Raw genomic sequence first — 12,693 nt, 5'->3', positions numbered from 1 at the left:
AGCTTGATTTATCTTTGGGTGTTCTAGCTGAGTTTTGGTGCATATTTTAATGGGGTCTTGATGTTGTTTTTGAGCTGGAATAACTATGCTGGATATCTAGGTATGCTGGGCAAGTTTTAGGATGAATTGGCTTGAGGAAAGGTTTGGAAAATGGTGTGAAAATCTGGGTTCGGTGGGGAGCGCCGCGGCCCTAGGAGAGGTGTGCCACGGCCCATGTGCGCGCGCGACCATGGGAGGCCGGGAGGTTCATGCGCGCTGCGGCGCCTGGTGGGCACGCCGCGGCCCGTGTGGGGGTCAGTGAGGTGCTAGCCTCTGTTTCGAGGCTAGCCGCGGCTCTTGTGGGTGAGGTCGCGGCCCTTAGTGCCAGTTTGAGTTTTTAGGGTATTTTAGGCTTGAGAACTCAAGGGGTAAGGCTCGGGGCATATTTTATCACCCGGATTGATAGAATTCAAGGACCCGGAGGTTAGGGTTATGACTCGAAGTTATTTATTGGATTAGAATTTGATGGATGGACGTTGTTAATGTGTTGTGACTAGGGTTTCGGCAAGGCTCACGTTAGAGGACTGTGCTTGGGGCATCGATGCTCAGAAAGCTCGGAACTCAGGTAAGAAAACCCCTGTTCCCATAGTGCTTGTGTGCAGGGCTGAGCCCAATGTGTTTTAATGGAATTGATATGAAGGGCTGAGCCCAATATGTTAGAACTGCAGGGCATAGCCCTTCATCTGTTTATGCTAGAATTTTGTACTTGCTTGTTATATTATGTGTGTTATTCTATGAGTGAACGGCAAGAGCCGGGAATGGTGTAGACCGAGAACGGCAAGGGGCCGGGAACGGTGTTGGGCACATTGAGTGCATGGCCAAGAACGGCAAAGGGCCGGGAGCAGTGTTGAGCACGTAGAGCGCGAGCTGCCAGGGCGGGTCCCTAAAAGGATACCTGGGATATCCTTACGGCGTGGTCCGCGAACCCAGGGCTTGGTAAACGCCTAGGACGGCTAGGCTGTATGTGTTTACCCATTGGAGGCCTGTTTTATGCTTGACTTATGTGTTGCATATGTTATCTGTTTGTAGGTTTTCTTGCTGGGCTTCGGCTCACAGATGCTCTGTGGTGCAGGTAAGGGTAAGGAGAAGATCAACCAACCATGAGTACAGCAGGCGTGAGGCGGCGTGTACATGTTTGGCCAGCCTGGCTGCCACAGCCAGAGGATTTTGGGAGATGCTTGTAAATGAACTTAAATTTTGTCGTCTAGCCGACTTAGTACAGTTTTTATGTTGTAAATATTTCTAAACTGTATTTTGGGATTCCAGGTGTCAAACTTTTATGATTTACTATGAAAGATTTCTATCTCTAATGTTTTTCCTTTGTTTACGGCTTAATTACACCGTTTGACCTAAAATCTCGATTAACGAGTTAAAAGCACGTTTTTAAACTCACTTAGTAGCGGCTCTAAGGAAGTAGGGCGTTACAATTACTGTGCTTGTATTTAATTGGTTGAGATATATGATTAATATGTATGCATACTTGTATTATTTGAAGTATGCTTATATATATCTGGTTATCTGTTTATCTGGTTGTCTAAATATCTAGTTAAGGCATTGACTCATTAGACAAGGGTGGCAATGTTGGGAATAGTGCCCTTGAAGTAATTGTAGTTTACAAATGTTTTAAATGAAATAAATAATTGAATTGAATTATTATATATATAGACTATGTCCGATATTATGTTGATAATATTAAGTAAATATCATAAAATTCCAAAGTTTATCTATGTGGTCTTAATCTCATATTGGTATGAGAGGATCAAGATTAAGATAATAAACTTAAAACAGTTCGCAGTAAAATAAAGTTATGGAATCTTTAGATTAATTACTGCTAGTACGGTTCACTAGTATTATGAATACATGTGACCTAGATCCGGGTCACTAGTGTAGTAGGACACTTTAGTGAATGTACTTTATATATAGTAATATATAGGACTGGACATACTTGTTTGAACACTGTTTCATAGTATTAATCAAACGCATCAAACGATGATCATAAACACGATGATCTTAATCCTGAGGTTGCTATGAACTCCTAAATATGTCATCTGATCCTTTGATTCATGCGTTAATGTTTGTCAGAATGATCAGGCTAAGAACAAATGTTTTGGGGACTCAATGATATATATGGCTGGGGACATAGTTTAACTGATATGGAATATACACCTTCTTATAGATTGAATAATGGTTCCCTATTGGGTTGACTTTTAAAACTGAAAAGGTTATGAGCACTCACATCGCAAACTTGTTGTGACACAACCTTCACTGGTAAAGTCAATGGTACTCTAGGAACAAGATATAGTTAAAAGGGCAAAACGGTAATTTTATTCTCTTTTAATTATGAACCATTAATAGAGAATTATCGTTGTATGTAATGATTATATCAATTGACTCTTTATTTTTTAATAAAGTATTATTTAAATATATGTCTATAATTATCAAGAGTTCTCATATTTATAGTGGAGTAATCATGAGATTAATAAATATGATTATTTAATCAAAGAGCTTTGATTAATAATCTAATATTTATTAGAGCTTGATATTATAGGTTCATAGGTCCCCAGAGTGGCTCTATCAACACCATATCAATGTAAGAGTTGATACAAGGGTAAAACTATAATTTTGAAATTTGAGAAGAATTTTATTTTTCGGGTCAAGTATATAATTATACGATAATTGAGATTAAATAATTCATTTGGAATTAATTATTAAATTTTCAAAAATATGTTTATTAATTTAAATATATAATTTCAAAATTCGTATATATAAATAAATAAATAAAAATTTTAAATTAGTTATTTTATTTGAGTGGGAGAACAATGGTATGAAATGAAAAAAGTTTTTACGGAAAACAATTGTTGAAATACCATGAATCTAGAAATGGAATTTGGAATTTTATGACATCTAGATTCTTGAACATCCAACTAAAGTTCATTGAACTTTAGTTTGAAACAGAATATTCAAGATGAAGAGGAGAACAAAGGAAGTACAAACTTTTCAAAGTTAGGTTAATAACCTAAGGCTATGAACAGAAAGAATAATTTATTACTCGAAAAAACATCTTCTATTGTAACCAAACTTAAATTTGTCTACATACTCTTATCCACTACTTTATGCTTGAATTATGAGATTAATTTAAATGGATGTCTAAGTAGTCTTTACTGAATGGCTGACATGACAAAATCATTTGAAGATCTCGACCAGAAAGATTCTAACGTTCTAATCATTGAGAATGATGTATAGAAATCGTCAATAGAAAAGAAATGGTTAGCTGAACAATTATAAATATTAGATTTAGAAAATTCAAGAATGTTTTATACATTCAACTCTATAGAGATTGAAAGAACAATCCTTAGGCACTGTCTCAAGCAATTTATATAGATAAGAAGCTTAAATGATTTAGTTTACAAAAATTCAAGAAGTGTTTTTTGCCTTCTCGGTCGAGAGGATGTATTATCTAAATAATAACGTCAATTTATTATTTTACTAGAAAATGAGGACATGAGACATTTATTTCTATAATTATATGATAATTGAGGTTAAATAATTAATTTGGAATTAATTATTAAATTTTAGAAAATATGTTTATTAATTTAAATATATAATTTCAAAATTCATATATATAAATAAATAAATAAAACTTGAAATTAATTATTTTATTTGAGTGAGAGAATAAAATTGGTAAGTCAAAAATAGTTTTTAATTTATTGAATTTTAAAAGATGATCATCAATTTGAATTTTGAATTTAAAATTTAAATTTTGAAATGTGGTTGTCATATTTTTCCTTTAAAAGATAAATACCTTATTTTGTGAAAGATTGATTTTAGTTAAATAAATAAATAAAAGAAAAATGTAATATCGCTGAAAATGGAATATAACAGTTCACGCATGACAAAGTTCAAGGATTGTACCATGTGTATAGCAGTACACTGATATTGTATCAGTGTTGTTTTTATTTTATTTGTTTAATTAATTAATAATTTAAAAATATATTTTTTCAATTTTGATAAGTTAGATATTTACTTTAATCAATTCCTACATCATTATGATATTATTATTATTATTAGAAATAATAAACTAATAGAATAATTTCTATATATATGATATAGAATGATAAGAAGAAAACAAGAAACATATACAATTAAGAATAGTTTTCAGATTTTTTATCAGACAAAAGATTATCTTCTTCTTCTTCTTTATTCTAAGATTTCTCATACTATAATCCAAGTTCTCATGTGTTGAGAAATACTTGTGATTCCTAAATTACAAACTCATGTTCTCTATGTGCCCACACACATCTTGAGGTGTAGAGAACACTCCGGAAGATCGTGGTTTGAGTACTCAAAGCGTTGGATAGGAAGAACGATATAATTATAAAAAGACCCAAGGACACTTGATAGGCTTCAAGAGGTAAATACTTATGTTATTGAATATTCATGTATATGCTTATATGATATATATATATATATAAATATATTGTACATTTATATATATGTTGCATGATTAATAATATTTTATGTTAATGTTTTTGTCTGGATGCTTTCTTGATCATATAAATTGTTTATATGAGAGATGGAAAATTTTATTTTTGTATACACTGGGCCCACCACACTTATTCCCCTACGTACTCTGATTGTTTTTCCAACAGGCAATAGTGCGTTGTGTGCTGGTCGAGAGGCTTAGGCCTAATCAGGGACGTACTATTACGTTGACCGGCCCTATGGTCATTTGGAAAAATAAAGCGCTTGGCTAGCTCTATGGCTAGTTACTCAGAGCTAGGGCAAAAGGCCCAGAGTGACTCTATGGTCACTTAGCTAGGGCACAGGGCCCCGAGTTACCTCTATGGTCATCTATTCAGGGCAGCGCCCCAGAATGATCATATAATCATTTATTTGTAATTGTATACATGCATGAGTAGGTTATTACTACTCGGCATGTTAGATATGATCCTATAATAATTTATTTGTAATTGTACATATGCATGAGTAGGTTATTAATGCTGGGCATGCTAGATATGCATCTGGAATCTGTATTTACTGTTCATGCACATGTTAAAGTTTTCTTGCTGAGCCTCGGCTCACGGGTGCTATGCGGTGCATGTAAGAGGAAAGGGAAGTTGGACCAGCCATGAGTTGGAGAGCTTCAGTGGTGACTTGTACATATGCGGCTGCTCGACCACCACATCCGAGGGTTTCTTAGAGGAACTACGAGTCAAACCCTATTTTAACGCTTAGGTTGGATGGTTGTAACTTTTGAACTGTATTAACCTTTTAAACGTTATTTTGGGATCCAATGTATAAACATAAATATTTTAATGAAATGGTTATTCCTTTTTAACCAAAAATTTTAACTTTAACCCTTGTCATTAACCTTAGTTACATGTTTATAACCAAGGGACCATATTAGCAAGTATGACACTATTTAAAGTACATAGTGTAACGATCCTGGATTAGGAGGACTTTACAACTTGGTATCAAAGCTGCCGAGGTTTAAGGGTTCCTGAAGACTGGCCGGGCATGTACACTCGCCACTAAAGACAAGCTCGACTCAGGGTTCGGTAACTATTTATATGATTAAGTGGTTGACTGTTTAAATGAATGTATATGCCTTATCTGCATGCCTTATTAGGAAACATGAGGTTATCTAATAGGGTCAGGCCCCTTGATTGTAATGTGCATTATAGAGAGGTTCTTATTAGCACTATGATTAATTATAAATGTTAAAGAAATGCTTATTAGCGTTATTAATTGCATATAGGACAGGGAATGCTTATTGGCACTGTTAATACTGGCAAAGATTAAAGAACATGCTTATTAGCATTGCTATACATGTATAAATGCTTGAACATGCTTATTTTCATCGTTAACTGCTTATGAATGCCAGAAATGTTTATTAGCATCGCTATTTGCTAATGAATATCAGGAAGTGCTTATTAGCACCATGGTTGAATATATTATGTGTTGGCATGCTTATTAGCATTGCATCTGTAGGTTTGTTTAGTCTTGGACTGCCAAGTGGCAAGAGGTATAGTTATTACTTACCTAACAACCGAATTGATCATTGCAGAGTGGGACAGTTGTCGGTATGCTTCCTCGAAGGTCAGAAAGTTTGGCTAGCCATGAAATACAGGCCAGGGAAGAGAATGACCAGGGCCAAGCCCCACCGCCAGCTTCAAAGAACTGGTAACATGTGCTTGATAATATGCAAGTAAGGTTACAAAGGAAAGAAGATGAGATTCACCTCTTGAGACAGCAACAAGTTCCAGCAGGGAACCTACAGCTTGCAGTACCGGCAGTGGTATAGCCAGCGGTACCAGTGGTAGTACAGCCTTAGGCAGTGGAAAACAGATGGGAACCCCTGATGAGAGGTTTAGGAAACAACACCCTCTGGTTTTTAAGGGTAGCTTAGACCCACTGAAAGGCTGAGCAGTGGATGACAATGATAACTGCCATCCTGGATTTCATGAGGGTGGGTGGTAATGAGAGAGTGTCATGTGCCACTTATATGTTTTGGGAGGATGCCCGAATATGGTGGGAGGTGGTATCGCAGACCAGGAATGTAAATACTGTGGAATGGGAAGAATTCAAAATTATGTTTAATGAGAAATACTACAATGATGCAGTTAGAGCTGTGAAGGCCAAAGAGTTCAGCAAGTTACTTCAGGGCAACATGTCAGTGACCGATTATGTTTTGAAGTTTGATAGATGGGCAAAGTTTGCCAGGGATCTGGTGCCCACTGATGGGACCAGAAGGGAGAGGTTTCTCCATGGGCTACAACCGATGATTGCCTGGGATGTTCATATTACTACTGTGTCGGGAGTGACTACTTACGCACAGGTTGTTGAGAAGGTGCTCACAGCTGAGAGCACAAAGAACAAGATATGGCGTGAGGGTGCGGCCAGAAGGGATTTTAGGAGGCCAAGACCTCCATTTGCAGGCTTTGGTTGGGGCAGAGGCCCTAGTGACCAAAAGAGAAAGATTCCAGATACATTTTCAGCTTCAGGGCTGGATAGGAGGCCACAGGGTGTACAGATAGGCGGCCAGAGTGGCAGTGAGACCTAGAAAGCATTCCCAGAGTGTACTCAGTATAGGAGGCACCATATTGGGGAATGTCAGGCAAAGGCTTGCTTCGTCTGCAGGATTGTGGGACACCTGAAGAAGGATTGCCCGAAATCCAGGAAGGAAGAGCCCAAGAAGGTGGGCAGCCTTAGGCCAGCTTGGGTGTTCACCCTGACTCAGGCAGAGGCCGAGGCTAGTCCCTCGATGGTTTCAGGTCAGCTTTCTAGTGCTGGGACCATTTATATTGTTTTGATTGATTTGGGTGCTACACATTCTTTTATTGCTGGCAGGATTGTAAATAGATTGTGTAGACCTTGTAACTTTTATCCAGTGGGGTTTGGTATGTTGCTGCCTACTGGGGAGTTAGTGGTTTCCAGGAAATGGGTCAGATCACTGCCAGTGATAGTGGATGGTAGAGACTTGTCATTTAATTTGACTGAGCTAGTCATAAGTGACTTTGATATGATCTTGGGTATGGATTGGTTAGCCAAGTATAGGGCAACGATAGATTGCAAGAAGAAGATGGTAACCTTTGAGTCTGAGGGTGATGATCCCTTTGTATTTGTTGGCACTGTGCATGGACCCCGTATACCTATGATATATGTACTTAGAGCTAGAGACCTATTGCAAGGGGGATGCATAGGGTTCTTAACTAGCGTGGTGGATACCAGTGACAAAGCTAGAAATTATTTTCAGAGAGGGCTTGATAATTATTTATTTATTTTTTTAAATTAGCTGGTGTGTAATGATTATTTTACGTTTTTTAAAGAATAGTATATAAATGTTTTAATTATCAAACACATGTAAGTGTTAGCTCAATTATTGAGTGAGCCTTATATTTCCTCAGGACATGGGTTCGAACCCCTAAGATTTTTTTCCTCTAAATCAATATAATTTTAACAAAATAGAAGGATGCACGGTTCGAACTCGGGAACTGGTAGAAGAAGAAACTTACCATTTCACCAAGTAAAATTAATGTTATAATTAACTAAAAAATTTATTTATTAAACTTCAGTGTAGGCTAGAGCCTACACAAATCACCATGTGGCTCCATCCCTGGTGGATACCACTCAGGTCGTGCCAGTGGGAGCAAGACAAACCAGATTGGTGTGTGAGTTTCTGGATGTGTTTCCAGAAGATATGCCAAAGTTAACTCCATACAGGGAGATAGAGTTTGTGATTGAGTTGGCACTAGGGACGGAACAAGTTTCTAGGGTGCCATACACAATGGCTCCAGTAGAGCTAAAGGAAATAAAGGTTCAGTTACATGAATTACTAGACTTGGGTTTTATTAGGCCCAGTTTCTCGCCATAGGGTGCACCAGTTCTCTTTGTGAAGAAGAAAAATAGTTCTCTGAGGATCTGTATCGATTATAGATAACTGAACAAGTTAACTATCAAGAATAAGTATCCTTTGCCAAGGATTGATGATTTGTTTGATCAGTTACAGGGTAAGACGGTATTCTCCAAGATAGATCTTCGATCTGGTTATCACCAGCTGAGGATCAGGGAAGAAGATATACCGAAGACAACTTTTTGCACCAAGTATGGGCCTTATGAGTTTCTGGTGATGTCATTTGGATTGACTAATTCCCCAGTATCATATATGGATCTAATGAACAAAGTGATCAAAGAATACGTAGATCAGTTCGTGATCGTTTTTATCGACGACATACTGGTGTACTCTCAGTCAGAGACACGAACACGAGCAACATCTCCGATTAGTACTACAGAGGCTGAGAAAGCACAAGTTGTATGCAAAATTCAAGAAGTGTGAGTTCTAGTTACCACAAATGACTTTCTTAGGTCACATAGTCAGTAAAGATGGAATTATGGTGGTTCTAGCAAAGATTAAGTTAGTCAAAGATTGGCCAAGGATGAAGAATGCTTCAGAGATCAAAAGTTTCTTGAGACTGGCAAGTCATTACAGATGCTTTGTGGAGGGGTTTTCCGAGTGTTGACGGTTAGAAAAAATAGGATATTAATGTTTGATCTTTGGATTTCCTAAGAATAGGAATCGATTCCTATTTCTGTGATTAATGTAATTATTCTTGTATACCCTATATATATTTCTAGTCCTAGGTTGTACAAAGTGTATCAGAAAATAAAATAGATAGTGGAGGTGATTAGTTCTCACCATTTTTCACATGGTGTCAGAGTTATAAGGCTCCACTCCGATCCTCACTGTCCATTCCAGCAACCGCCATTTTTCTGGCAAACTCATCTCAGTCACTGATCTCAGCAAGAACCAGTCCGACCCAACTGCAAAAGCCCTCAGACGGCCAGCCACGACACACCCTCGACAAGTCCTCGGCAAGCCCAACCCGACCCCAGTTGCTCAACTCCGGCATCGTCTCCGAAGGTCTCGGCCTGCCCAAAAGCTCTCGGCCTTCAGCCCCTGTAGCCCTTAGAAGGTCTCGGTCCACTCTGGCGTCATCTCCGAAGGTATCGGCCAGCCTTGAATCTCTCAGCCTTCAGCCCCCCATAGCTCTCAGAAGATCTCGGTCCTCCAAAGGTCTCGGCCCCCTGTAGCCCTCAGAAGCTCTCGGCCAGCTCTCCTCAGGTGTCCTCTCCCTCACAGCCGTCAATCTCACTAAGATGTCTAACAGTGATGAAGTTACCTCTCAAACTATTGGGCCTCACTCAACCCAGCCCAATGAAAGTAACCCTAACCCCAACTCAGCCCACACTCAGCCCAGTGAGTCTATGGGCTCTCTTTATAGCTTGGACAGTGGTTCACTTAATATTACAACCCATAAACTTTATGGCAAAAATTATTTGCAATGGGCCCAATCTGTCAAACTTGTCATTTGTGGTCGTAGTAAACTAGGATACATTACTGGTGATCTCCCTGCACCTCTTTCCAATGATCCTACATACAAGGTATGACAAGCTAAAAATTCTATTGTACTTGCATGGTTAATTAATTCAATGGACTCAAAAATCAGTCGCAGAAAATTAGTCGTAGATATCTATTCTTTAAGACCGCTAAGGAGGTGTGGGACACTGCCCAGAAAATGTATTCTAACCTTGGTAACGCCTCTCAGATTTTTGAAATCCATACCATGCTTAAAGAAATCAAGCAAGGTAATCAAACTGTTACCCAATATTTTTCTGACTTACAAGACTTGTGGCAGGAGCTTGATTTGTATCTGGATATCACACCACTATGTGCTAACTGCACTACAACCCAGCGACATCAGTTAGAGAAAGAATGAGTTTTTGAATTTCTTACGGGGTTAAACAGTAATCTTGATGAAGTTAGAGGTAGTCTGGTGGGTCGTGCCCCATTTCTTGACACTGAAGAAGCCTTCTTTGAGGTTAGACGTGAAGAAGCACGTCATTGTGTCATGCTCACTACTCCTGATCTGCAGTCCATTGAAAGTTCAGCTCTCGTATCAAAATCCAGCCCCCCACCACATGGAAAATCCACTCGTGACCCTCGACCTAATCGTAAGGGTGATCGGCCTTAGTGTGATCACTGCCAACGTCACAATCATACTCGATCCACTTGTTGGGTAATCCATGGTAAACCACCCAATTTAACCCCTCGCCACCAAAATGAGAGAAAGGCCTACCAAATTGAGAGTACCAATGATCAGAATAATGCTGCTACTCCTTCATTCAGTAAGGAACAACTTGCCCACCTATACACTCTTTTGAGTCAATAATCCATGAACCCCAATTCCGGTCCTGACACTCATAGTGCCTCTGTTGCCACCAGACAAGAAGGTAATAGGGTGAAAATGGGTGTTCACCATAAAATACAATGCAAATGGATCTATTGAGAGGTACAAAGCTCAGCTAGTTGCCAAGGGGTTTACTCAAACCTATGGAATTGACTACACGGAAACATTCGCTCCAGTTGCCAAACTCAACACTATCGAAGTTCTACTCTCGCTAGCTGTTAACATGGATTGGGAATTGCATCAACTTGATGTAAAAAATGCATTCTTGAATGGGGAACTTGAAGAAGAAGTGTATATGAGCTAGTCTCCGGGATTTGAAGAATCTCTCAAGACAACCACAGTCTGCAAACTGAACAAATCACTCTATGGCTTGAAACAATCTCCTCGAGCATGGTTCAATCGTTTCCTGAAAGTTGTCAAAGGTCTTGGATATATACAAGGCTAGACTGATCACACTCTCTTTGTCAAACACTCAAGAAATGGAAAAATTGCAGTACTAATCGTATATGTTGATGACATAATTATCACTTGTAATCACACTGAGGAGATAAACTCAATCTAAGAAATGTTGGCAAAGGAGTTCGAAGTCAAAGATCTCGGTGCTCTCAAATATTTTTTGGGTATGGAATTTGCTAGAAGTAAAAAAGGTATTTCCGTGTCCCAGAGAAAATACACTCTAGGTCTTCTAAAGGAGATAGGCATGCTCAGAAGCAGGCCCAACAAAACTCCAATTGAGCTTGGAGACAAAAGAAAAATGTTTGAAGGAAGTCCAGTTGACAAGGGAAGTACCAACAGCTAGTAGGAAACTCATCTACCTCTCACATACTAGACCCGACATTGCTTTTGCAGTGAGTCTAGTCAGTCAATACATGCATGATTTGTGTCATGGACATCTCAATGCAGTGTATAGAATTCTGAGATATCTCAAGCAAACATCGGGATAGTGCCTCTTTTTCAAGAAGACAACTGAGAGAAAGGTTGAAGTGTTCACAGACGCAGACTGGGCCAGTTCGGTTAATGATAGAAAGTCTACATCTGGATATTGCACAATGGTATGGGGGAATGTGGTCACATGGTGAAGTAAAAAGCAAACCGTGGTCGCAAGAAGCAGTACAAAAGCAGAGTATAGAGCCATGGCACATGGAGTGTGTGAAGCTATATGGATCAAACGTCTACTAGAAGAATTGAAGGTTGAATATGAAGAACCTATTCAGCTCTACTGTGACAACCAATCTACTATCAGCATTGCACATAACCCTATACATCATGACAGAACCAAACACGTGGAAGTTGACCGTCACTTCATTAAAGAAAAAATTGATGGAGGAATTATCAGCATTAGATATGTGCATACTGATCAACAACTAGTTGATATTCTCACAAAGGGACTATCTGAACAAGCATTTGATTTTCTTGTAAACAAGCTTGGACTAATCAATATCTATAGTCCAGCTTGAGGGGGAGTGTTGACGGTTAGAAAAAATAGGATATTAATGTTTGATCTTTGAATTTCCTAAGAATATGAATCGATTCCTAAATCTGTGATTAATGTAATTATTCTTGTATACCCTATATATATTTCTAGTCCTAGGTTGTACAAAGTGTATCAGAAAATAAAACAGATAGTGGAGGTGATTAGTTCTCACCATTTTTCACACCGAGATTGCGTCACCACTGACAGAGTTGACACGCAAGAATCAGAGGTTTATATGGTCAGACAGGTGTGAGGACAACTTCCAAAGACTGAAGAAGAATCTGATCACCGCTCTAGTTCTAAGTCTTCCTACAGATCAAGACAAGTTTGTAGTTTATTGTGACACCTCAAGATAAGGTTTAGGTTGTGTCCTTATGCAGACAAGAAAGGTGATTGCCTATGCATCACATCAGCTGAAGGTTTATGAACAGA

Source organism: Humulus lupulus, chromosome 9 (genome assembly GCF_963169125.1).
Source record: "Humulus lupulus chromosome 9, drHumLupu1.1, whole genome shotgun sequence".
Lineage (NCBI taxonomy): Eukaryota > Viridiplantae > Streptophyta > Magnoliopsida > Rosales > Cannabaceae > Humulus > Humulus lupulus.
The sequence above is the reverse complement of the archived record's forward strand: the minus strand, read 5'-3'. Positions refer to the sequence as shown.